This window comes from Ambystoma mexicanum, chromosome 11 (assembly GCF_040938575.1).
Source record: "Ambystoma mexicanum isolate Mex_15411 chromosome 11, UKY_AmexF1_1, whole genome shotgun sequence".
NCBI classification, from domain to species: Eukaryota; Metazoa; Chordata; class Amphibia; order Caudata; family Ambystomatidae; genus Ambystoma; species Ambystoma mexicanum.
Genome location: NC_090934.1, coordinates 825,193,668 through 825,219,781, shown reverse-complemented (window position 1 = coordinate 825,219,781; position 26,114 = coordinate 825,193,668). Strand labels below are relative to the sequence as shown.

At 46.3% G+C, this 26,114-nt stretch overlaps 14 non-coding genes across 14 annotated transcripts; all 14 read left to right on the top strand.

Moving 5' to 3' along the window:
- Positions 1-1,429: 1,429 nt before the first annotated feature.
- Positions 1,430-1,501, top strand: TRNAW-CCA (transfer RNA tryptophan (anticodon CCA)). Its single transcript has one exon. It is a non-coding gene; the product is annotated as a tRNA-Trp (tRNA).
- A 1,790-nt stretch (positions 1,502-3,291) lies between these two features.
- On the top strand, positions 3,292-3,365 carry TRNAN-GUU (transfer RNA asparagine (anticodon GUU)). The gene has a single exon. It is a non-coding gene; the product is annotated as a tRNA-Asn (tRNA).
- A 2,175-nt stretch (positions 3,366-5,540) lies between these two features.
- TRNAN-GUU (transfer RNA asparagine (anticodon GUU)) lies at positions 5,541-5,614 on the top strand. Its single transcript has one exon. It is a non-coding gene; the product is annotated as a tRNA-Asn (tRNA).
- A 313-nt stretch (positions 5,615-5,927) lies between these two features.
- Positions 5,928-5,999, top strand: TRNAW-CCA (transfer RNA tryptophan (anticodon CCA)). Its single transcript has one exon. It is a non-coding gene; the product is annotated as a tRNA-Trp (tRNA).
- Positions 6,000-8,176: 2,177 nt separating this feature from the next.
- Positions 8,177-8,248, top strand: TRNAW-CCA (transfer RNA tryptophan (anticodon CCA)). Its single transcript has one exon. It is a non-coding gene; the product is annotated as a tRNA-Trp (tRNA).
- A 4,031-nt stretch (positions 8,249-12,279) lies between these two features.
- TRNAN-GUU (transfer RNA asparagine (anticodon GUU)) lies at positions 12,280-12,353 on the top strand. Its single transcript has one exon. It is a non-coding gene; the product is annotated as a tRNA-Asn (tRNA).
- Positions 12,354-14,524: 2,171 nt separating this feature from the next.
- Positions 14,525-14,598, top strand: TRNAN-GUU (transfer RNA asparagine (anticodon GUU)). The gene has a single exon. It is a non-coding gene; the product is annotated as a tRNA-Asn (tRNA).
- A 2,175-nt stretch (positions 14,599-16,773) lies between these two features.
- Positions 16,774-16,847, top strand: TRNAN-GUU (transfer RNA asparagine (anticodon GUU)). Its single transcript has one exon. It is a non-coding gene; the product is annotated as a tRNA-Asn (tRNA).
- Positions 16,848-17,160: 313 nt separating this feature from the next.
- On the top strand, positions 17,161-17,232 carry TRNAW-CCA (transfer RNA tryptophan (anticodon CCA)). The gene has a single exon. It is a non-coding gene; the product is annotated as a tRNA-Trp (tRNA).
- A 1,790-nt stretch (positions 17,233-19,022) lies between these two features.
- Positions 19,023-19,096, top strand: TRNAN-GUU (transfer RNA asparagine (anticodon GUU)). The gene has a single exon. It is a non-coding gene; the product is annotated as a tRNA-Asn (tRNA).
- Positions 19,097-21,270: 2,174 nt separating this feature from the next.
- TRNAN-GUU (transfer RNA asparagine (anticodon GUU)) lies at positions 21,271-21,344 on the top strand. Its single transcript has one exon. It is a non-coding gene; the product is annotated as a tRNA-Asn (tRNA).
- A 313-nt stretch (positions 21,345-21,657) lies between these two features.
- On the top strand, positions 21,658-21,729 carry TRNAW-CCA (transfer RNA tryptophan (anticodon CCA)). The gene has a single exon. It is a non-coding gene; the product is annotated as a tRNA-Trp (tRNA).
- Positions 21,730-23,904: 2,175 nt separating this feature from the next.
- Positions 23,905-23,976, top strand: TRNAR-CCU (transfer RNA arginine (anticodon CCU)). The gene has a single exon. It is a non-coding gene; the product is annotated as a tRNA-Arg (tRNA).
- Positions 23,977-25,763: 1,787 nt separating this feature from the next.
- On the top strand, positions 25,764-25,837 carry TRNAN-GUU (transfer RNA asparagine (anticodon GUU)). The gene has a single exon. It is a non-coding gene; the product is annotated as a tRNA-Asn (tRNA).
- Positions 25,838-26,114: the final 277 nt, after the last annotated feature.

Genomic DNA, 26,114 nt, shown 5'->3' with positions numbered 1-26,114 from the left:
AGCGTAGGTCCCTAGTTTGCATTTCTTAGAATTTGAGGTGACACTCAGAGTTGTCTCGGGCGTGACTGTACCTTTCATAGGAGATGTGCTAATCCCCAAACCCTCTTCCTTTGTCCCAGTAATCTGTCCTAGGGCCTCTAGCAAGTTGTTTTCTGAAACAAAGCTTACCTGAACATCCTGTAAAATTGGTAACTTTTCAGTAGCAGTACAGTGCAGTATATAGCATTCCTGTTGCGCACAGCATCTAGATCCAAAAATTGCTTACTCTACCCCAGAAATTAGAATTCACCCAGTCAAACAGAGGGATCTATAAAGAGCATGGCAAGTAGTTAACATAAGCTACTTCCCCCAAGTTCTCTTGGTGCACTCTGCTGCCCTCTTTTAACAGAAGAATGCAACTGCAGGTCTTGCTTCTCAGCAAGGTACCTACATATAGAAACCTTGGTGCACTCTTGCTAAATCTGCTGGAATGTGTCTTCTATTGTGCCCAAGGTGGTTGTGTATTTGGGGACTCAGGGAAGCAAGGGAGCAGTCTAATGCACTGCAGTGCTACGAGAGGCATGCCTTTTTCAGAAAAAAGTTCAGGTTTTCTGCCAATCAGAAAAAAATAGCAATGCAATCAGGCCAAAGGCAGAACACACATGCCAGTGAGTCTCTGTGGCACAATTGGTTAGCGCGTTCAGCTGTTAACCGAAAAGACGCTGCTGTTTTTGGCACAAAGACACAGAGTGTTCCACTCAGTAAACCTGAGTCATTTCTCCCGTGTTCTCTGGGTTCAGCCTACTGTCCCCTTTTAACACAAGTGCGCAACTGTGGCTTTCTCCTCATAGCAAGTTATGCCTACACAGAGGACATTTGGTGCACTGTTGATGGGCTCTGTCCTCTACTAAATCCCCTGTGTTTGTGGATTAGGGGAGGTAGGGAAGTGCTTGATACCCTGATTTGCTGTGGGAAATAGAGCTATTTTAGAAATATTTTCAGGTTGCCTGGGAAGCATAAGCAAACAGCACACCAATCAGGCCCCTGTGTAAGAACTGCATGAGTCTCTGTGGCGCAATCGGTTAGCGCGTTCGGCTGTTAACCGAATGGTTGGTGTTTCAAGCCCACCCAGGGACGGTGCATTTTGGCTCAAAAATTCAGCGTGACCAACTATGGACTTCTGTTTACCTCTCGCAGGTCTCGTCTGCTGACGTCCAAAAAATCCAATAAACTGCAAGCAATTCTTCTCGCTTGCTTTAGTTTTTCAAAACTTGCCATTCAATTCATAAACATCAAGACTTCATGGGAAGGGTTTGGCTGCAGCGTGTACTGATGCACAGAAGGAAGCTATCCTAGCCAGTCTACTTAAAGAAGCAATGAGGCTTTGCAGGTGCATGTACGTCTCCTACCTTTATTCTGTCATCAGACACACCAGGTGGACTGCCGCAAGGACCTCGTGGCGCAATGGTAGCGCGTCTGACTCCAGATCAGAAGGTTTCGTGTTCAAATCACGTCGGGGGCATATTTGCTTTTCCCAGTCTGAAATATAAAATTGCTCTTCAGTATCTCGTTATTTCAACCTGACTGCATCTTTGTGCTCTGGGCCTAGTTGTTCTGGCGTTTCGAATGTAAGCTTTGCAGCAGGGAAGTATCATATTGACAGACACCCATGAAGGACATGGTCAACCTTTAAAGCAGGCCAATCTCTATGTTTTACTGGATGCAGCAGAAGTATTTCCTCTTTACCATCTCTTCAAGTGGGCCTGACTGATGTGCTGTTTTGTGCACGCTACGTGGGCTTTGTAAAGCATACCTCTGCCATTTGCATGGTCTCCTAGCGCTGTCAATATTTTCGTGTAATCGCTGAATGCTGCACTGTCCCGGGAACTCTAGGTGTGACTAAAGGATATATGCTGGGGCCCCGAAAGGGGGTCGGCAGTCTAGTGGCAATGGGCATCACTTTGCAGTTTGGGTTTGTGAGTTCAGGTACCGGTCTGGTGTCGGAAACCTGTAAGCGCCCTCCCAATCAACTGTCGGTCCTGGATTGTGAGGATTTCCCCTTATACTGGTCTCAGTAGACACATTTCCATTTTACTTTTTCACTCTCACATTGCCTATTTCTCTCTCTCTCATAGATACATTATAGACAAGAGAGACATTGTCAGCGAGAGGGTTGCACAGCACCTTCCCCCATTTCCCTAAGTGCATTGCATGGGGCTCTGGGAGGCGTGCACATTTGTCTGAAACACAAAGATCCACTGGCAATAAAAGGCGTAAGACCCCAGTTCGCATTTCTTAGAATTTGAGGAGGCACTCAGAGTTGTCTCGGGCGTGACTGTACCTTTCATAGGAGATGTGCTAATCCCCAAACCCTCTTCCTTTGTCCCAGTAATCTGTCCTAGGGCCTCTAGCAAGTTGTTTTCTGAAACAAAGCTTACCTGAACATCCTGTAAAATTGGTAACTTTTCAGTAGCAGTACAGTGCAGTATATAGCATTCCTGTTGCGCACAGCATCTAGATCCAAAAATTGCTTACTCTACCCCAGAAATTAGAATTCACCCAGTCAAACAGAGGGATCTATAAAGATCATGGCAAGTAGTTAACATAAGCTACTTCCCCCAAGTTCTCTTGGTGCACTCTGCTGCCCTCTTTTAACAGAAGAATGCAACTGCAGGTCCTGCTTCTCAGCAAGGTACCTACATATAGAATCCTTGGTGCACTCTTGCTAAATCTGCTGGAATGTGTCTTCTATTGTGCCCAAGGTGGTTGTGTATTTGGGGACTCAGGGAAGCAAGGGAGCAGTCTAATGCACTGCAGTGCTAAGAGAGGCATGCCTTTTTCAGAAAAAAGTTCAGGTTTTCTGCCAATCAGAAAAAAATAGCAATGCAATCAGGCCAAAGGCAGAACACACATGCCAGTGAGTCTCTGTGGCGCAATTGGTTAGCGCGTTCGGCTGTTAACCGAAAAGACGCTGCTGTTTTTGGCACAAAGACACAGAGTGTTCCACTCAGTAAACCTGAGTCATTTCTCCCGTGTTCTCTGGGTTCAGCCTACTGTCCCCTTTTAACACAAGTGCGCAACTGTGGCTTTCTCCTCATAGCAAGTTATGCCTACACAGAGGGCATTTGGTGCACTGTTGATGGGCTCTGTCCTCTACTAAATCCCCTGTGTTTGTGGATTACGGGAGGTAGGGAAGTACTTGATACCCTGATTTGCTGTGGGAAATAGAGCTATTTTAGAAATATTTTCAGGTTGCCTGGGGAGCATAAGCAAACAGCACACCAATCAGGCCCCAGTGTAAGCACTGCATGAGTCTCTGTGGCGCAATCGGTTAGCGCGTTCGGCTGTTAACCGAAAGGTTGGTGGTTCAAGCCCACCCAGGGACGATGCATTTTGGCTCAAAAATTCAGCATGACCAACTATGAACTTCTGTTTACCTCTCGCAGGTCTCGTCTGCTGACGTCCAAAAAATCCAATAAACTGCAAGCAATTCTTCTCGCTTGCTTTAGTTTTTCAAAACTTGCCATTCAATTCATAAACATCAAGACTTCATGGGAAGGGTTTGGCTGCAGCGTGTACTGATGCACAGAAGGAAGCTATCCTAGCCAGTCTACTTAAAGAAGCAATGAGGCTCTGCAGGTGCATGTACGTCTCCTACCTTTATTCTGTCATCAGACACACCAGGTGGACTGCCACTAGGACCTCGTGGCGCAATGGTAGGGCGTCTGACTCCAGATCAGAAGGTTGCGTGTGCAAATCACGTCGGGGGCATATTTGCTTTTCCCACTCTGAAATACAAAATTGCTCTTCAGTATCTCGTTATTTCAACCTGACTGCATCTTTGTGCTCTGGGCCTAGTTGTTCTGGCGTTTCGAATGTAAGCTTTGCAGCAGGGAAGTATCATATTGACAGACACCCATGAAGGACATGGTCAACCTTTAAAGCAGGCCAATCTCTATGTTTTACTGGATGCAGCAGAAGTATTTCCTCTTTACCATCTCTTCAAGTGGGCCTGACTGATGTGCTGTTTTGTGCACGCTACGTGGGCTTTGTAAAGCATACCTCTGCCATTTGCATGGCCTCCTAGCGCTGTCAATATTTTCGTGTAATCGCTGAATGCTGCACTGTCCTGGGAACTCTAGGTGTGACTAAAGGATATATGCTGGGGCCCCGAAAGGGGGTCGGCAGTCTAGTGGCAATGCCCATCACTTTGCAGTTTGGGTTTGTGAGTTCAGGTACCGGTCTGGTGTCGGAAACCTGTAAGCGCCCTCCCAATCAACTGTCGGTCCTGGATTGTGAGGATTTCCCCTTATACTGGTCTCAGTAGACACATTTCCATTTTACTTTTTCACTCTCGCATTGCCTATTTCTCTCTCTCTCATAGATACATTATAGACAAGAGAGACATTGTCAGCGAGAGGGTTGCACAGCACCTTCCCCCATTTCCCTAAGTGCATTGCATGGGGCTCTGGGAGGCGTGCACATTTGTCTGAAACACAAAGATCCACTGGCAATAAAAGGCGTAGGACCCCAGTTCGCATTTCTTAGAATTTGAGGAGGCACTCAGAGTTATCTCGGGCGTGACTGTACCTTTCATAGGAGATGTGCTAATCCCCAAACCCTCTTCCTTTGTCCCAGTAATCTGTCCTAGGGCCTCTAGCAAGTTGTTTTCTGAAACAAAGCTTACCTGAACATCCTGTAAAATTGGTAACTTTTCAGTAGCAGTACAGTGCAGTATATAGCATTCCTGTTGCGCACAGCATCTAGATCCAAAAATTGCTTACTCTACCCCAGAAATTAGAATTCACCCAGTCAAACAGAGGGATCTATAAAGATCATGGCAAGTAGTTAACATAAGCTACTTCCCCCAAGTTCTCTTGGTGCACTCTGCTGCCCTCTTTTAACAGAAGAATGCAACTGCAGGTCTTGCTTCTCAGCAAGGTACCTACATATAGAAACCTTGGTGCACTCTTGCTAAATCTGCTGGAATGTGTCTTCTATTGTGCCCAAGGTGGTTGTGTATTTGGGGACTCAGGGAAGCAAGGGAGCAGTCTAATGCACTGCAGTGCTAAGAGAGGCATGCCTTTTTCAGAAAAAAGTTCAGGTTTTCTGCCAATCAGAAAAAAATAGCAATGCAATCAGGCCAAAGGCAGAGCACACATGCCAGTGAGTCTCTGTGGCACAATTGGTTAGCGCGTTCGGCTGTTAACCGAAAAGACGCTGCTGTTTTTGGCACAAAGACACAGAGTGTTCCACTCAGTAAACCTGAGTCATTTCTCCCGTGTTCTCTGGGTTCAGCCTACTGTCCCCTTTTAACACAAGTGCGCAACTGTGGCTTTCTCCTCATAGCAAGTTATGCCTACACAGAGGACATTTGGTGCACTGTTGATGGGCTCTGTCCTCTACTAAATCCCCTGTGTTTGTGGATTAGGGGAGGTAGGGAAGTGCTTGATACCCTGATTTGCTGTGGGAAATAGAGCTATTTTAGAAATATTTTCAGGTTGCCTGGGGAGCATAAGCAAACAGCACACCAATCAGGCCCCAGTGTTAGCAATGCATGAGTCCCTGTGGCGCAATCGGTTAGCGCGTTCGGCTGTTAACCGAAAGGTTGGTGGTTCAAGCCCACCCAGGGACGATGCATTTTGTCTCAAAAATTCAGCATGACCAACTATGAACTTCTGTTTACCTCTCGCAGGTCTCGTCTGCTGACGTCCAAAAAATCCAATAAACTGCAAGCAATTCTTCTCGCTTGCTTTAGTTTTTCAAAACTTGCCATTCAATTCATAAACATCAAGACTTCATGGGAAGGGTTTGGCTGCAGCGTGTACTGATGCACAGAAGGAAGCTATCCTAGCCAGTCTACTTAAAGAAGCAATGAGGCTCTGCAGGTCCATGCACGTCTCCTACCTTTATTCTGTCATCAGACACACCAGGTGGACTGTCACAAGGACCTCGTGGCGCAATGGTAGCGCGTCTGACTCCAGATCAGAAGGTTGCGTGTTCAAATCACGTCGGGGTCATATTTGCTTTTCCCACTCTGAAATACAAAATTGCTCTTCAGTATCTCGTTATTTCAACCTGACTGCATCTTTGTGCTCTGGGCCTAGTTGTTCTGGCGTTTCGAATGTAAGCTTTGCAGCAGGGAAGTATCATATTGACAGACACCCATGAAGGACATGGTCAACCTTTAAAGCAGGCCAATCTCTATGTTTTACTGGATGCAGCAGAAGTATTTCCTCTTTACCATCTCTTCAAGTCGGCCTGACTGATGTGCTGTTTTGTGCACGCTACGTGGGCTTTGTAAAGCATACCTCTGCCATTTGCATGGCCTCCTAGCGCTGTCAATATTTTCGTGTAATCGCTGAATGCTGCACTGTCCTGGGAACTCTAGGTGTGACTAAAGGATATATGTTGGGGCCCCGAAAGGGGGTCGGCAGTCTAGTGGCAATGCCCATCACTTTGCAGTTTGGGTTTGTGAGTTCAGGTACCGGTCTGGTGTCGGAAACCTGTAAGCGCACTCCCAATCAACTGTCGGTCCTGGATTGTGAGGATTTCCCCTTATACTGGTCTCAGTAGACACATTTCCATTTTACTTTTTCACTCTCGCATTGCCTATTTCTCTCTCTCTCATAGTTACATTATAGACAAGAGAGACATTGTCAGCGAGTGGGCTTCACAGCACCTTCCCCCCTTTCCCTAAGTGCATTGCATGGGGCTCTGGGAGGCGTGCACATTTGTCTGAAACACAAAGATCCACTGGCAATAAAAAGCGTAGGTCCCTAGTTTGCATTTCTTAGAATTTGAGGTGACACTCAGAGTTGTCTCGGGCGTGACTGTACCTTTCATAGGAGATGTGCTAATCCCCAAACCCTCTTCCTTTGTCCCAGTAATCTGTCTTAGTGTCTCTAGCAAGTTGTTTTCTGAAACAAAGCTTACCTGAACATCCTGTAAAATTGGTAACTTTTCAGTAGCAGTACAGTGCAGTATATAGCATTCCTGTTGCGCACAGCATCTAGATCCAAAAATTGCTTACTCTACCCCAGAAATTAGAATTCACCCAGTCAAACAGAGGGATCTATAAAGAGCATGGCAAGTAGTTAACATAAGCTACTTCCCCCAAGTTCTCTTGGTGCACTCTGCTGCCATCTTTTAACAGAAGAATGCAACTGCAGGTCTTGCTTCTCAGAAAGGTACCTACATATAGAAACCTTAGTGCACTCTTGCTAAATCTGCTGGAATGTGTCTTCTATTGTGCCCAAGGTGGTTGTGTATTTGGCGACTCAGGGAAGCAAGGGAGCAGTCTAATGCACTGCAGTGCTAAGAGAGGCATGCCTTTTTCAGAAAAAAGTTCAGGTTTTCTGCCAATCAGAAAAAAATAGCAATGCAATCAGGCCAAAGGCAGAACACACATGCCAGTGAGTCTCTGTGGCGCAATTGGTTAGCGCGTTCGGCTGTTAACCGAAAAGACGCTGCTGTTTTTGGCACAAAGACACAGAGTGTTCCACTCAGTAAACCTGAGTCATTTCTCCCGTGTTCTCTGGGTTCAGCCTACTGTCCCCTTTTAACACAAGTGCGCAACTGTGGATTTCTCCTCATAGCAAGTTATGCCTACACAGAGGACATTTGGTGCACTGTTGATGGGCTCTGTCCTCTACTAAATCCCCTGTGTTTGTGGATTAGGGGAGGTAGGGAAGTGCTTGATACCCTGATTTGCTGTGGGAAATAGAGCTATTTTAGAAATATTTTCAGGTTGCCTGGGAAGCATAAGCAAACAGCACACCAATCAGGCCCCTGTGTAAGAACTGCATGAGTCTATGTGGCGCAATCGGTTAGCGCGTTCGGCTGTTAACCGAAAGGTTGATGGTTCAAACCCACCCAGTGACGGTGCATTTTGGCTCAAAAATTAAGCGTGACCAACTATGGACCTCTGTTTACCTCTCGCAGGTCTCGTCTGCTGACGTCCAAAAAATCCAATAAACTGCAAGCAATTCTTCTCGCTTGCTTTAGTTTTTCAAAACTTGCCATTCAATTCATAAACATCAAGACTTCATGGGAAGGGTTTGGCTGCAGCGTGTACTGATGCACAGAAGGAAGCTATCCTAGCCAGTCTACTTAAAGAAGCAATGAGGCTCTGCAGGTCAATGTACGTCTCCTACCTTTATTCTGTCATCGGACACACTATGTGGATTGCCACAAGGACCTCGTGGCGCAATGGTAGCGCGTCTGACTCCAGATCAGAAGGTTTCGTGTTCAAATCACGTCGGGGTCATATTTGCTTTTCCCACTCTGAAATATAAAATTGCTCTTCAGTATCTCGTTATTTCAACCTGACTGCATCTTTGTGCTCTGGGCCTAGTTGTTCTGGCGTTTCGAATGTAAACTTTGCAGCAGGGAAGTATCATATTGACAGACACCCATGAAGGACATGGTCAACCTTTAAAGCAGGCCAATCTCTATGTTTTACTGGATGCAGCAGAAGTATTTCCTCTTTACCATCTCTTCAAGTGGGCCTGACTGATGTGCTGTTTTATGCACGCTACGTGGGCTTTGTAAAGCATACCTCTGCCATTTGCATGGCCTCCTAGCGCTGTCAATATTTTCGTGTAATCGCTGAATGCTGCACTGTCCTGGGAACTCTAGGTGTGACTAAAGGATATATGCTGAGGCCCGAAAGGGGGTCGGCAGTCTAGTGGCAATGCCCATCACTTTGCAGTTTGGGTTTGTGAGTTCAGGTACCGGTCTGGTGTCGGAAACCTGTAAGCGCCCTCCCAATCAACTGTCGGTCCTGGATTGTGAGGATTTCCCCTTATACTGGTCTCAGTAGACACATTTCCATTTTACTTTTTCACTCTCGCATTGCCTATTTCTCTCTCTCTCATAGATACATTATAGACAAGAGAGACATTGTCAGCGAGAGGGCTTCACAGCACCTTCCCCCATTTCCCTAAGTGCATTGCATGGGGCTCTGGGAGGCGTGCACATTTGTCTGAAACACAAAGATCCCCTAGCAATAAAAGGCGTAGGACCCCAGTTCGCATTTCTTAGAATTTGAGGAGGCACTCAGAGTTGTCTCGGGCGTGACTGTACCTTTCATAGGAGATGTGCTAATCCCCAAACCCTATTCCTTTGTCCCAGTAATCTGTCCTAGGGCCTCTAGCAAGTTGTTTTCTGAAACAAAGCTTACCTGAACATCCTGTAAAATTGGTAACTTTTCAGTAGCAGTACAGTGCAGTATATAGCATTCCTGTTGCGCACAGCATCTAGATCCAAAAATTGCTTACTCTACCCCAGAAATTAGAATTCACCCAGTCAAACAGAGGGATCTATAAAGAGCATGGCAAGTAGTTAACATAAGCTACTTCCCCCAAGTTCTCTTGGTGCACTCTGCTGCCCTCTTTTAACAGAAGAATGCAACTGCAGGTCTTGCTTCTCAGCAAGGTACCTACATATAGAAACCTTGGTGCACTCTTGCTAAATCTGCTGGAATGTGTCTTCTATTGTGCCCAAGGTGGTTGTGTATTTGGGGACTCAGGGAAGCAAGGGAGCAGTCTAATGCACTGCAGTGCTACGAGAGGCATGCCTTTTTCAGAAAAAAGTTCAGGTTTTCTGCCAATCAGAAAAAAATAGCAATGCAATCAGGCCAAAGGCAGAACACACATGCCAGTGAGTCTCTGTGGCACAATTGGTTAGCGCGTTTGGCTGTTAACCGAAAAGACGCTGCTGTTTTTGGCACAAAGACACAGAGTGTTCCACTCAGTAAACCTGAGTCATTTCTCCCGTGTTCTCTGGGTTCAGCCTACTGTCCCCTTTTAACACAAGTGCGCAACTGTGGCTTTCTCCTCATAGCAAGTTATGCCTACACAGAGGACATTTGGTGCACTGTTGATGGGCTCTGTCCTCTACTAAATCCCCTGTGTTTGTGGATTAGGGGAGGTAGGGAAGTGCTTGATACCCTGATTTGCTGTGGGAAATAGAGCTATTTTAGAAATATTTTCAGGTTGCCTGGGAAGCATAAGCAAACAGCACACCAATCAGGCCCCAGTGTAAGCACTGCATGAGTCTCTGTGGCGCAATCGGTTAGCGCGTTTAACCGAAAGGTTGGTGGTTCAAGCCCACCCAGGGACGATGCATTTTGGCTCAAAAATTCAGCATGACCAACTATGAACTTCTGTTTACCTCTCGCAGGTCTCGTCTGCTGACGTCCAAAAAATCCAATAAACTGCAAGCAATTCTTCTCGCTTGCTTTAGTTTTTCAAAACTTGCCATTCAATTCATAAACATCAAGACTTCATGGGAAGGGTTTGGCTGCAGCGTGTACTGATGCACAGAAGGAAGCTATCCTAGCCAGTCTACTTAAAGAAGCAATGAGGCTCTGCAGGTGCATGTACGTCTCCTACCTTTATTCTGTCATCAGACACACCAGGTGGAGTGCCGCATGGACCTCGTGGCGCAATGGTAGCGCGTCTGACTCCAGATCCGAAGGTTTCGTGTTCAAATCACGTCGGGGTCATATTTGCTTTTCCCACTCTGAAATATAAAATTGCTCTTCAGTATCTCGTTATTTCAACCTGACTGCATCTTTGTGCTCTGGGCCTAGTTGTTCTGGCGTTTCGAATGTAAACTTTGCAGCAGGGAAGTATCATATTGACAGACACCCATGAAGGACATGGTCAACCTTTAAAGCAGGCCAATCTCTATGTTTTACTGGATGCAGCAGAAGTATTTCCTCTTTACCATCTCTTCAAGTGGGCCTGACTGATGTGCTGTTTTGTGCACGCTACGTGGGCTTTGTAAAGCATACCTCTGCCATTTGCATGGTCTCCTAGCGCTGTCAATATTTTCGTGTAATCGCTGAATGCTGCACTGTCCCGGGAACTCTAGGTGTGACTAAAGGATATATGCTGGGGCCCCGAAAGGGGGTCGGCAGTCTAGTGGCAATGGGCATCACTTTGCAGTTTGGGTTTGTGAGTTCAGGTACCGGTCTGGTGTCGGAAACCTGTAAGCGCCCTCCCAATCAACTGTCGGTCCTGGATTGTGAGGATTTCCCCTTATACTGGTCTCAGTAGACACATTTCCATTTTACTTTTTCACTCTCACATTGCCTTTTTCTCTCTCTCTCATAGATACATTATAGACAAGAGAGACATTGTCAGCGAGTGGGCTTCACAGCACCTTCCCCCCTTTCCCTAAGTGCATTGCATGGGGCTCTGGGAGGCGTGCACATTTGTCTGAAACACAAAGATCCACTGGCAATAAAAGGCGTAAGACCCCAGTTCGCATTTCTTAGAATTTGAGGAGGCACTCAGAGTTGTCTCGGGCGTGACTGTACCTTTCATAGGAGATGTGCTAATCCCCAAACCCTCTTCCTTTGTCCCAGTAATCTGTCCTAGGGCCTCTAGCAAGTTGTTTTCTGAAACAAAGCTTACCTGAACATCCTGTAAAATTGGTAACTTTTCAGTAGCAGTACAGTGCAGTATATAGCATTCCTGTTGCGCACAGCATCTAGATCCAAAAATTGCTTACTCTACCCCAGAAATTAGAATTCACCCAGTCAAACAGAGGGATCTATAAAGATCATGGCAAGTAGTTAACATAAGCTACTTCCCCCAAGTTCTCTTGGTGCACTCTGCTGCCCTCTTTTAACAGAAGAATGCAACTGCAGGTCCTGCTTCTCAGCAAGGTACCTACATATAGAATCCTTGGTGCACTCTTGCTAAATCTGCTGGAATGTGTCTTCTATTGTGCCCAAGGTGGTTGTGTATTTGGGGACTCAGGGAAGCAAGGGAGCAGTCTAATGCACTGCAGTGCTAAGAGAGGCATGCCTTTTTCAGAAAAAAGTTCAGGTTTTCTGCCAATCAGAAAAAAATAGCAATGCAATCAGGCCAAAGGCAGAACACACATGCCAGTGAGTCTCTGTGGCGCAATTGGTTAGCGCGTTCGGCTGTTAACCGAAAAGACGCTGCTGTTTTTGGCACAAAGACACAGAGTGTTCCACTCAGTAAACCTGAGTCATTTCTCCCGTGTTCTCTGGGTTCAGCCTACTGTCCCCTTTTAACACAAGTGTGCAACTGTGGCTTTCTCCTCATAGCAAGTTATGCCTACACAGAGGGCATTTGGTGCACTGTTGATGGGCTCTGTCCTCTACTAAATCCCCTGTGTTTGTGGATTACGGGAGGTAGGGAAGTACTTGATACCCTGATTTGCTGTGGGAAATAGAGCTATTTTAGAAATATTTTCAGGTTGCCTGGGGAGCATAAGCAAACAGCACACCAATCAGGCCCCAGTGTAAGCACTGCATGAGTCTCTGTGGCGCAATCGGTTAGCGCGTTCGGCTGTTAACCGAAAGGTTGGTGGTTCAAGCCCACCCAGGGACGATGCATTTTGGCTCAAAAATTCAGCATGACCAACTATGAACTTCTGTTTACCTCTCGCAGGTCTCGTCTGCTGACGTCCAAAAAATCCAATAAACTGCAAGCAATTCTTCTCGCTTGCTTTAGTTTTTCAAAATTTGCCATTCAATTCATAAACATCAAGACTTCATGGGAAGGGTTTGGCTGCAGCGTGTACTGATGCACAGAAGGAAGCTATCCTAGCCAGTCTACTTAAAGAAGCAATGAGGCTCTGCAGGTGCATGTACGTCTCCTACCTTTATTCTGTCATCAGACACACCAGGTGGCCACTATGACCTCGTGGCGCAATGGTAGGGCGTCTGACTCCATATCAGAAGGTTGCGTGTTCAAATCACGTCGGGGGCATATTTGCTTTTCCCACTCTGAAATACAAAATTGCTCTTCAGTATCTCGTTATTTCAACCTGACTGCATCTTTGTGCTCTGGGCCTAGTTGTTCTGGCGTTTCGAATGTAAGCTTTGCAGCAGGGAAGTATCATATTGACAGACACCCATGAAGGACATGGTCAACCTTTAAAGCAGGCCAATCTCTATGTTTTACTGGATGCAGCAGAAGTATTTCCTCTTTACCATCTCTTCAAGTGGGCCTGACTGATGTGCTGTTTTGTGCACGCTACGTGGGCTTTGTAAAGCATACCTCTGCCATTTGCATGGCCTCCTAGCGCTGTCAATATTTTCGTGTAATCGCTGAATGCTGCACTGTCCTGGGAACTCTAGGTGTGACTAAAGGATATATGCTGGGGCCCCGAAAGGGGGTCGGCAGTCTAGTGGCAATGCCCATCACTTTGTAGTTTGGGTTTGTGAGTTCAGGTACCGGTCTGGTGTCAGAAAACTGTAAGCGCCCTCCCAATCAACTGTCGGTCCTGGATTGTGAGGATTTCCCCTTATACTGGTCTCAGTAGACACATTTCCATTTTACTTTTTCAATCTCGCATTGCCTATTTCTCTCTCTCTCATAGATACATTATAGACAAGAGAGACATTGTCAGCGAGAGGGTTGCACAGCACCTTCCCCCATTTCCCTAAGTGCATTGCATGGGGCTCTGGGAGGCGTGCACATTTGTCTGAAACACAAAGATCCACTGGCAATAAAAGGCGTAGGACCCCAGTTCGCATTTCTTAGAATTTGAGGAGGCACTCAGAGTTGTCTCGGGCGTGACTGTACCTTTCATAGGAGATGTGCTAGTCCCCAAACCCTCTTCCTTTGTCCCAGTAATCTGTCCTAGGGCCTCTAGCAAGTTGTTTTCTGAAACAAAGCTTACCTGAACATCCTGTAAAATTGGTAACTTTTCAGTAGCAGTACAGTGCAGTATATAGCATTCCTGTTGCGCACAGCATCTAGATCCAAAAATTGCTTACTCTACCCCAGAAATTAGAATTCACCCAGTCAAACAGAGGGATCTATAAAGATCATGGCAAGTAGTTAACATAAGCTACTTCCCCCAAGTTCTCTTGGTGCACTCTGCTGCCCTCTTTTAACAGAAGAATGCAACTGCAGGTCTTGCTTCTCAGCAAGGTACCTACATATAGAAACCTTGGTGCACTCTTGCTAAATCTGCTGGAATGTGTCTTCTATTGTGCCCAAGGTGGTTGTGTATTTGGGGACTCAGGGAAGCAAGGGAGCAGTCTAATGCACTGCAGTTCTAAGAGAGGCATGCCTTTTTCAGAAAAAAGTTCAGGTTTTCTGCCAATCAGAAAAAAATAGCAATGCAATCAGGCCAAAGGCAGAGCACACATGCCAGTGAGTCTCTGTGGCACAATTGGTTAGCGCGTTCGGCTGTTAACCGAAAAGACGCTGCTGTTTTTGGCACAAAGACACAGAGTGTTCCACTCAGTAAACCTGAGTGATTTCTCCCGTGTTCTCTGGGTTCAGCCTACTGTCCCCTTTTAACACAAGTGCGCAACTGTGGCTTTCTCCTCATAGCAAGTTATGCCTACACAGAGGACATTTGGTGCACTGTTGATGGGCTCTGTCCTCTACTAAATCCCCTGTGTTTGTGGATTAGGGGAGGTAGGGAAGTGCTTGATACCCTGATTTGCTGTGGGAATTAGAGCTATTTTAGAAATATTTTCAGGTTGCCTGGGAAGCATAAGCAAACAGCACACCAATCAGGCCCCAGTGTAAGCACTGCATGAGTCTCTGTGGCGCAATCGGTTAGCGCGTTCGGCTGTTAACCGAAAGGTTGGTGGTTCAAGCCCACCCAGGGACGATGCATTTTGGCTCAAAAATTCAGCATGACCAACTACGAACTTCTGTTTACCTCTCGCAGGTCTCGTCTGCTGACGTCCAAAAAATCCAATAAACTGCAAGCAATTCTTCTCGCTTGCTTTAGTTTTTCAAAACTTGCCATTCAATTCATAAACATCAAGACTTCATGGGAAGGGTTTGGCTGCAGCGTGCACTGATGCACAGAAGGAAGCTATCCTTGCCAGTCTACTTAAAGAAGCAATGAGGCTCTGCAGGTGCATGTACGTCTCCTACCTTTATTCTGTCATCAGACACACCAGGTGGACTGCCACTAGGACCTCGTGGCGCAATGGTAGGGCGTCTGACTCCAGATCAGAAGGTTGCGTGTTCAAATCACGTCGGGGGCATATTTGCTTTTCCCACTCTGAAATACAAAATTGCTCTTCAGTATCTCGTTATTTCAACCTGACTGCATCTTTGTGCTCTGGGCCTAGTTGTTCTGGCGTTTCGAATGTAAGCTTTGCAGCAGGGAAGTATCATATTGACAGACACCCATGAAGGACATGGTCAACCTTTAAAGCAGGCAAATCTCTATGTTTTACTGGATGCAGCAGAAGTATTTCCTCTTTACCATCTCTTCAAGTGGGCCTGACTGATGTGCTGTTTTGTGCACGCTACGTGGGCTTTGTAAAGCATACCTCTGCCATTTGCATGGCCTCCTAGCGCTGTCAATATTTTCGTGTAATCGCTGAATGCTGCACTGTCCTGGGAACTCTAGGTGTGACTAAAGGATATTTGTTGGGGCCCCGAAAGGGGGTCGGCAGTCTAGTGGCAATGGGCATCACTTTGCAGTTTGGGTTTGTGAGTTCAGGTACCGGTCTGGTGTCGGAAACCTGTAAGCGCCCTCCCAATCAACTGTCGGTCCTGGATTGTGAGGATTTCCCCTTATACTGGTCTCAGTAGACACATTTCCATTTTACTTTTTCACTCTCGCATTGCCTATTTCTCTCTCTCTCATAGATACATTATAGACAAGAGAGACATTGTCAGCGAGAGGGCTTCACAGCACCTTCCCCCATTTCCCTAAGTGCATTGCAAGGGGCTCTGGGAGGCGTGCACATTTGTCTGAAACACAAAGATCCACTGGCAATAAAAGGCGTAGGACCCCAGTTCGCATTTCTTAGAATTTGAGGAGGCACTCAGAGTTGTCTCGGGCGTGACTGTACCTTTCATAGGAGATGTGCTAATCCCCAAACCCTCTTCCTTTGTCCCAGTAATCTGTCCTAGGGCCTCTAGCAAGTTGTTTTCTGAAACAAAGCTTACCTGAACATCCTGTAAAATTGGTAACTTTTCAGTAGCAGTACAGTGCAGTATATAGCATTCCTGTTGCGCACAGCATCTAGATCCAAAAATTGCTTACTCTACCCCAGAAATTAGAATTCACCCAGTCAAACAGAGGGATCTATAAAGAGCATGGCAAGTAGTTAACATAAGCTACTTCCCCCAAGTTCTCTTGGTGCACTCTGCTGCCCTCTTTTAACAGAAGAATGCAACTGCAGGTCTTGCTTCTCAGCAAGGTACCTACATATAGAAACCTTGGTGCACTCTTGCTAAATCTGCTGGAATGTGTCTTCTATTGTGCCCAAGGTGGTTGTGTATTTGGGGACTCAGGGAAGCAAGGGAGCAGTCTAATGCACTGCAGTGCTACGAGAGGCATGCCTTTTTCAGAAAAAAGTTCAGGTTTTCTGCCAATCAGAAAAAAATAGCAATGCAATCAGGCCAAAGGCAGAACACACATGCCAGTGAGTCTCTGTGGCACAATTGGTTAGCGCGTTCGGCTGTTAACCGAAAAGACGCTGCTGTTTTTGGCACAAAGACACAGAGTGTTCCACTCAGTAAACCTGAGTCATTTCTCCCGTGTTCTCTGGGTTCAGCCTACTGTCCCCTTTTAATACAAGTGCGCAACTGTGGCTTTCTCCTCATAGCAAGTTATGCCTACACAGAGGACATTTGGTGCACTGTTGATGGGCTCTGTCCTCTACTAAATCCCCTGTGTTTGTGGATTAGGGGAGGTAGGGAAGTGCTTGATACCCTGATTTGCTGTGGGAAATAGAGCTATTTTAGAAATATTTTTAGGTTGCCTGGGAAGCATAAGCAAACAGCACACCAATCAGGCCCCTGTGTAAGAACTGCATGAGTCTCTGTGGCGCAATCGGTTAGCGCGTTCGGCTGTTAACCGAAAGGTTGGTGTTTCAAGCCCACCCAGGGACGTTGCATTTTGGCTCAAAAATTCAGCGTGACCAACTATGGACTTCTGTTTACCTCTCGCAGGTCTCGTCTGCTGACGTCCAAAAAATCCAATAAACTGCAAGCAATTCTTCTCGCTTGCTTTAGTTTTTCAAAACTTGCCATTCAATTCATAAACATCAAGACTTCATGGGAAGGGTTTGGCTGCAGCGTGTACTGATGCACAGAAGGAAGCTATCCTAGCCAGTCTACTTAAAGAAGCAATGAGGCTTTGCAGGTGCATGTACGTCTCCTACCTTTATTCTGTCATCAGACACACCAGGTGGACTGCCGCAAGGACCTCGTGGCGCAATGGTAGCGCGTCTGACTCCAGATCAGAAGGTTTCGTGTTCAAATCACGTCGGGGGCATATTTGCTTTTCCCAGTCTGAAATATAAAATTGCTCTTCAGTATCTCGTTATTTCAACCTGACTGCATCTTTGTGCTCTGGGCCTAGTTGTTCTGGCGTTTCGAATGTAAGCTTTGCAGCAGGGAAGTATCATATTGACAGACACCCATGAAGGACATGGTCAACCTTTAAAGCAGGCCAATCTCTATGTTTTACTGGATGCAGCAGAAGTATTTCCTCTTTACCATCTCTTCAAGTGGGCCTGACTGATGTGCTGTTTTGTGCACCCTACGTGGGCTTTGTAAAGCATACCTCTGCCATTTGCATGGCCTCCTAGCGCTGTCAATATTTTCGTGTAATCGCTGAATGCTGCACTGTCCTGGGAACTCTAGGTGTGACTAAAGGATATATGCTGGGGCCCCGAAAGGGGGTCGGCAGTCTAGTGGCAATGCCCATCACTTTGCAGTTTGGGTTTGTAAGTTCAGGTACCGGTCTGGTGTCAGAAAACTGTAAGCGCCCTCCCAATCAACTGTCGGTCCTGGATTGTGAGGATTTCCCCTTATACTGGTCTCAGTAGACACATTTCCATTTTACTTTTTCACTCTCGCATTGCCTATTTCTCTCTCTCTCATAGATACATTATAGACAAGAGAGACATTGTCAGCGAGAGGGTTGCACAGCACCTTCCCCCATTTCCCTAAGTGCATTGCATGGGGCTCTGGGAGGCGTGCACATTTGTCTGAAACACAAAGATCCACTGGCAATAAAAAGCGTAGGTCCCTAGTTTGCATTTCTTAGAATTTGAGGTGACACTCAGAGTTGTCTCGGGCGTGACTGTACCTTTCATAGGAGATGTGCTAATCCCCAAACCCTCTTCCTTTGTCCCAGTAATCTGTCCTAGGGCCTCTAGCAAGTTGTTTTCTGAAACAAAGCTTACCTGAACATCCTGTAAAATTGGTAACTTTTCAGTAGCAGTACAGTGCAGTATATAGCATTCCTGTTGCGCACAGCATCTAGATCCAAAAATTGCTTACTCTACCCCAGAAATTAGAATTCACCCAGTCAAACAGAGGGATCTATAAAGAGCATGGCAAGTAGTTAACATAAGCTACTTCCCCCAAGTTCTCTTGGTGCACTCTGCTGCCCTCTTTTAACAGAAGAATGCAACTGCAGGTCTTGCTTCTCAGCAAGGTACCTACATATAGAAACCTTGGTGCACTCTTGCTAAATCTGCTGGAATGTGTCTTCTATTGTGCCCAAGGTGGTTGTGTATTTGGGGACTCAGGGAAGCAAGGGAGCTGTGTAATGCACTGCAGTGCTCAGAGAGGCATGCCTTTTTCAGAAAAAAGTTCAGGTTTTCTGCCAATCAGAAAAAAATAGCAATGCAATCAGGCCAAAGGCAGAACACACATGCCAGTGAGTCTCTGTGGTGCAATTGGTTAGCGCGTTCAGCTGTTAACCGAAAAGACGCTGCTGTTTTTGGCACAAAGACACAGAGTGTTCCACTCAGTAAACCTGAGTCATTTCTCCCGTGTTCTCTGGGTTCAGCCTACTGTCCCCTTTTAACACAAGTGCGCAACTGTGGCTTTCTCCTCATAGCAAGTTATGCCTACACAGAGGACATTTGGTGCACTGTTGATGGGCTCTGTCCTCTACTAAATCCCCTGTGTTTGTGGATTAGGGGAGGTAGGGAAGTGCTTGGTACCCTGATTTGCTGTGGGAAATAGAGCTATTTTAGAAATATTTTCAGGTTGCCTGGGAAGCATAAGCAAACAGCACACCAATCAGGCCCCAGTGTAAGCACTCCATGAGTCTCTGTGGCGCAATCGGTTAGCGCGTTCGGCTGTTAACCAAAAGGTTGGTGGTTCAAGCCCACCCAGGGACGATGCATTTTGGCTCAAAAATTCAGCATGACCAACTATGAACTTCTGTTTACCTCTCGCAGGTCTCGTCTGCTGACGTCCAAAAAATCCAATAAACTGCAAGCAATTCTTCTCGCTTGCTATAGTTTTTCAAAACTTGCCATTCAATTCATAAACATCAAGACTTCATGGGAAGGGTTTGGCTGCAGCGTGTACTGATGCACAGAAGGAAGCTATCCTAGCCAGTCTACTTAAAGAAGCAATGAGGCTCTGCAGGTCCATGTACGTCTCCTACCTTTATTCTGTCATCAGACACACCAGGTGGACTGCCACTAGGACCTCGTGGCGCAATGGTAGCACGTCTGACTCTAGATCAGAAGGTTGCGTGTTCAAATCACGTCGGGGTCATATTTGCTTTTCCCACTCTGAAATATAAAATTGCTCTTCAGTATCTCGTTATTTCAACCTGACTGCATCTTTGTGCTCTGGGCCTAGTTGTTCTAGCGTTTCGAATGTAAGCTTTGCAGCAGGGAAGTATCATATTGACAGACACCCATGAAGGACATGGTCAACCTTTAAAGCAGGCCAATCTCTATGTTTTACTGGATGCAGCAGAAGTATTTCCTCTTTACCATCTCTTCAAGTGGGCCTGACTGATGTGCTGTTTTGTGCACGCTACGTGGGCTTTGTAAAGCATACCTCTGCCATTTGCATGGCCTCCTAGCGCTGTCAATATTTTCGTGTAATCGCTGAATGCTGCACTGTCCTGGGAACTCTAGGTGTGACTAAAGGATATATGCTGGGGCCCCGAAAGGGGGTCGGCAGTCTAGTGGCAATGCCCATCACTTTGCAGTTTGGGTTTGTGAGTTCAGGTACCGGTCTGGTGTCGGAAACCTGTAAGCGCCCTCCCAATCAACTGTCGGTCCTGGATTGTGAGGATTTCCCCTTATACTGGTCTCAGTAGACACATTTCCATTTTACTTTTTCACTCTCGCATTGCCTATTTCTCTCTCTCTCATAGTTACATTATAGACAAGAGAGACATTGTCAGCGAGAGGGCTTCACAGCACCTTCCCATGTTTCCCTAAGTGCATTGCAAGGGGCTCTGGGAGGCGTGCACATTTGTCTGAAACACAAAGATCCACTGGCAATAAAAAGCGCAGGACCCTAGTTCGCATTTCTTAGAATTTGAGGTGGCACTCAGAGTTGTCTCGGGTGTGACTGTACATTTCATAGGAGATGTGCTAATCCCCAAACCCTCTTCCTTTGTCCCAGTAATCTGTTTTAGGGCCTCTAGCAAGTTGTTTTCTGAAACAAAGCTTACCTGAACATCCTGTAAAATTGGTAACTTTTCAGTAGCAGTACAGTGCAGTATATAGCATTCCTGTTGCGCACAGCATCTAGATCCAAAAATTGCTTACTCTACCCCAAAATTAGAATTCACCCAGTCAAACAGAGGGATCTATAAAGAGCATGGCAAGTAGTTAACATAAGCTACTTCCCCCAAGTTCTCTTGGTGCACTCTGCTGCCCTCTTTTAACAGAAGAATGCAACTGCAGGTCTTGCTTCTCAGCAAGGTACCTACATATAGAAACCTTGGTGCACTCTTGCTAAATCTGCTGGAATGTGTCTTCTATTGTGCCCAAGGTGGTTGTGTATTTGGGGACTCAGGGAAGCAAGGGAGCTGTGTAATGCACTGCAGTGCTCAGAGAGGCATGCCTTTTTCAGAAAAAAGTTCAGGTTTTCTGCCAATCAGAAAAAAATAGCAATGCAATCAGGCCAAAGGCAGAACACACATGCCAGTGAGTCTCTGTGGTGCAATTGGTTAGCGCGTTCAGCTGTTAACCGAAAAGACGCTGCTGTTTTTGGCACAAAGACACAGAGTGTTCCACTCAGTAAACCTGAGTCATTTCTCCCGTGTTCTCTGGGTTCAGCCTACTGTCCCCTTTTAACACAAGTGCGCAACTGTGGCTTTCTCCTCATAGCAGGTTATGCCTACACAGAGGACATTTGGTGCACTGTTGATGGGCTCTGTCCTCTACTAAATCCCCTGTGTTTGTGGATTAGGGGAGGTAGGGAAGTGCTTGATACCCTGATTTGCTGTGGGAAATAGAGCTATTTTAGAAATATTTTCAGGTTGCCTGGGAAGCATAAGCAAACAGCACACCAATCAGGCCCCAGTGTAAACACTGCATGAGTCTCTGTGGCGCAATCGGTTAGCGCGTTTGGCTGTTAACCGAAAGGTTGGTGGTTCAAGCCCACCCAGGGACGATGCATTTTGGCTCAAAAATTCAGCATGACCAACTACGAACTTCTGTTTACCTCTCGCAGGTCTCGTCTGCTGACGTCCAAAAAATCCAATAAACTGTAAGCAATTCTTCTCGCTTGCTTTAGTTTTTCAAAACTTGCCATTCAATTCATAAACATCAAGACTTCATGGGAAGGGTTTGGCTGCAGCGTGTACTGATGCACAGAAGGAAGCTATCCTAGCCAGTCTACTTAAAGAAGCAATGAGGCTCTGCAGGTGCATGTACGTCTCCTACCTTTATTCTGTCATCAGACACACCAGGTGGACTGCCACAAGGACCTCGTGGCGCAATGGTAGCGCGTCTGACTCCAGATCAGAAGGCTGTGTGTTCAAATCACGTCGGGGTCATACTTCCTTTTCCCACTCTGAAATACAAAATTGCTCTTCAGTATCTCGTTATTTCAACCTGACTGCATCTTTGTGCTCTGGGCCTAGTTGTTCTGGCGTTTCGAATGTAAACTTTGCAGCAGGGAAGTATCATATTGATAGACACCCATGAAGGACATGGTCAACCTTTAAAGCAGGCCAATCTCTATGTTTTACTGGATGCAGCAGAAGTATTTCCTCTTTACCATCTGTTCAAGTGGGCCTGACTGATGTGCTGTTTTGTGCACGTTACGTGGGCTTTGTAAAGCATACCTCTGCCATTTGCATGGCCTCCTAGCGCTGTCAATATTTTCGTGTAATCGCTGAATGCTGCACTGTCCTGGGAACTCTAGGTGTGACTAAAGGATATATGCTGGGGCCCCGAAAGGCGGTCGGCAGTCTAGTGGCAATGCCCATCACTTTGCAGTTTGGTTTGTGAGTTCAGGTACCGGTCTGGTGTCAGAAAACTGTAAGCGCCCTCCAATCAACTGTCGGTCCTGGATTGTGAGGATTGCCCCTTATACTGGTCTCAGTAGACACATTTCCATTTTACTTTTTCACTCTCGCATTGCCTATTTCTCTCTCTCCCATAGATACATTATAGACAAGAGAGACATTGTCAGCGAGAGGGCTTCACAGCACCTTCCCCCCTTTCCCTAAGTGCATTGCAAGGGGCTCTGGGAGGCGTGCACATTTGTCTGAAACACAAAGATCCACTGGCAATAAAAAGCGTAGGACCCCAGTTCGCATTTCTTAGAATTTGAGGAGGCACTCAGAGTTGTCTCGGGCGTGACTGTACCTTTCATAGGAGATGTGCTAATCCCCAAACCCTCTTCCTTTGTCCCAGTAATCTGTCCTAGGGCCTCTAGCAAGTTGTTTTCTGAAACAAAGTTTACCTGAACATCCTGTAAAATTGGTAACTTTTCAGTAGCCGTACAGTGCAGTATATAGCATTCCTGTTGCGCACAGCATCTAGATCCAAAAATTACTTACTCTACCCCAGAAATTAGAATTCACCCAGTCAAACAGAGGGATCTATAAAGAGCATGGCAAGTAGTTAACATAAGCTACTTCCCCCAAGTTCTCTTGGTGCACTCTGCTGCCCTCTTTTAACAGAAGAATGCAACTGCAGGTCTTGCTTCTCAGCAAGGTACCTACATATAGAAACCTTGGTGCACTCTTGCTAAATCTGCTGGAATGTGTCTTCTATTGTGCCCAAGGTGGTTGTGTATTTGGGGACTCAGGGAAGCAAGGGAGCTGTGTAATGCACTGCAGTGCTAAGAGAGGCATGCCTTTTTCTGAAAAAAGTTCAGGTTTTCTGCCAATCAGAAAAAAATAGCAATGCAATCAGGCCAAAGGCAGAACACACATGCCAGTGAGTCTCTCTGGCGCAATTGGTTAGCGCGTTCGGCTGTTAACCGAAAAGACGCTGCTGTTTTTGGCACAAAGACACAGAGTGTTCCACTCAGTAAACCTGAGTCATTTCTCCCGTGTTCTCTGGGTTCAGCCTACTGTCCCCTTTAAACACAAGTGCGCAACTGTGGCTTTCTCCTCATAGCAAGTTATGCCTACACAGAGGACATTTGGTGCACTGTTGAAGGGCTCTGTCCTCTACTAAATCCCCTGTGTTTGTGGATTAGGGGAGGTAGGGAAGTGCTTGATACCCTGATTTGCTGTGGGAAATAGAGCTATTTTAGAAATATTTTCAGGTTGCCTGGGAAGCATAAGCAAACAGCACACCAATCAGGCCCCAGTGTAAGCACTGCATGAGTCTCTGTGGCGCAATCGGTTAGCGCATTCGGCTGTTAACCGAAAGGTTGGTGCTTCAAGCCCACCCAGGGACGATGCATTTTGGCTCAAAAATTCAGCGTGACCAACTATGAACTTCTGTTTACCTCTCGCAGGTCTCGTCTGCTGACGTCCAAAAAATCCAATAAACTGCAAGCAATTCTTCTCGCTTGCTTTAGTTTTTCAAAACTTGCCATTCAATTCATAAACATCAAGACTTCATGGGAAGGGTTTGGCTGCAGCGTGTACTGATGCACAGAAGGAAGCTATCCTAGCCAGTCTACTTAAAGAAGCAATGAGGCTCTGCAGGTGCATGTACGTCTCCTACCTTTATTCTGTCATCAGACACACCAGGTGGATTGCCGCAAGGACCTTGTGGCGCAATGGTAGCGCGTCTGACTCCTGATCAGAAGGTTGCGTGTTCAAATCACGTCGGGGTCATACTTGCTTTTCCCACTCTGAAATACAAAATTGCTCTTCAGTATCTCGTTATTTCAACCTGACTGCATCTTTGTGCGCTGGGCCTAGTTGTTCTGGCGTTTCGAATGTAAGCTTTGCAGCAGGGAAGTATCATATTGACAGACACCCATGAAGGACATGGTCAACCTTTAAAGCAGGCCAATCTCTATGTTTTACTGGATGCAGCAGAAGTATTTCCTCTTTACCATCTCTTCAAGTGGGCCTGACTGATGTGCTGTTTTGTGCACGCTACGTGGGCTTTGTAAAGCATACCTCTGCCATTTGCATGGCCTCCTAGCGCTGTCAATATTTTCGTGTAATCGCTGAATGCTGCACTGTCCTGGGAACTCTAGGTGTGACTAAAGGATATATGCTGGGGACCCGAAAGGCGGTCGGCAGTCTAGTGGCAATGCCCATCACTTTGCAGTTTGGTTTGTGAGTTCAGGTACGGGTCTGGTGTCAGAAAACTGTAAGCGCCCTCCAATCAACTGTCGGTCCTGGATTGTGAGGATTGCCCCTTATACTGGTCTCAGTAGACACATTTCCATTTTACTTTTTCACTCTCGCATTGCCTATTTCTCTCTCTCTCATAGATACATTATAGACAAGAGAGACATTGTCAGCGAGAGGGCTTCACAGCACCTTCCCATGTTTCCCTAAGTGCATTGCAAGGGGCTCTGGGAGGCGTGCACATTTGTCTGAAACACAAAGATCCACTGGCAATAAAAAGCGCAGGACCCTAGTTCGCATTTCTTAGAATTTGAGGTGGCACTCAGAGTTGTCTCGGGTGTGACTGTACATTTCATAGGAGATGTGCTAATCCCCAAACCCTCTTCCTTTGTCCCAGTAATCTGTTTTAGGGCCTCTAGCAAGTTGTTTTCTGAAACAAAGCTTACCTGAACATCCTGTAAAATTGGTAACTTTTCAGTAGCAGTACAGTGCAGTATATAGCATTCCTGTTGCGCACAGCATCTAGATCCAAAAATTGCTTACTCTACCCCAAAATTAGAATTCACCCAGTCAAACAGAGGGATCTATAAAGAGCATGGCAAGTAGTTAACATAAGCTACTTCCCCCAAGTTCTCTTGGTGCACTCTGCTGCCCTCTTTTAACAGAAGAATGCAACTGCAGGTCTTGCTTCTCAGCAAGGTACCTACATATAGAAACCTTGGTGCACTCTTGCTAAATCTGCTGGAATGTGTCTTCTATTGTGCCCAAGGTGGTTGTGTATTTGGGGACTCAGGGAAGCAAGGGAGCTGTGTAATGCACTGCAGTGCTCAGAGAGGCATGCCTTTTTCAGAAAAAAGTTCAGGTTTTCTGCCAATCAGAAAAAAATAGCAATGCAATCAGGCCAAAGGCAGAACACACATGCCAGTGAGTCTCTGTGGTGCAATTGGTTAGCGCGTTCAGCTGTTAACCGAAAAGACGCTGCTGTTTTTGGCACAAAGACACAGAGTGTTCCACTCAGTAAACCTGAGTCATTTCTCCCGTGTTCTCTGGGTTCAGCCTACTGTCCCCTTTTAACACAAGTGCGCAACTGTGGCTTTCTCCTCATAGCAAGTTATGCCTACACAGAGGACATTTGGTGCACTGTTGATGGGCTCGGTCCTCTACTAAATCCCCTGTATTTGTGGATTAGGGGAGGTAGGGAAGTGCTTGATACCCTGATTTGCTGTGGGAAATAGAGCTATTTTAGAAATATTTTCAGGTTGCCTGGGAAGCATAAGCAAACAGCACACCAATCAGGCCCCAGTGTAAACACTGCATGAGTCTCTGTGGCGCAATCAGTTAGCGCGTTCGGCTGTTAACCGAAAGGTTGGTGGTTCAAGCCCACCCAGGGACGGTGCATTTTGGCTCAAAAATTCAGCGTGACCAACTATGGACTTCTGTTTACCTCTCGCAGGTCTCGTCTGCTGACGTCCAAAAAATCCAATAAACTGCAAGCAATTCTTCTCGCTTGCTTTAGTTTTTCAAAACTTGCCATTCAATTCATAAACATCAAGACTTCATGGGAAGGGTTTGGCTGCAGCGTGTACTGATGCACAGAAGGAAGCTATCCTAGCCAGTCTACTTAAAGAAGCAATGAGGCTCTGCAGGTGCATGTACGTCTCCTACCTTTA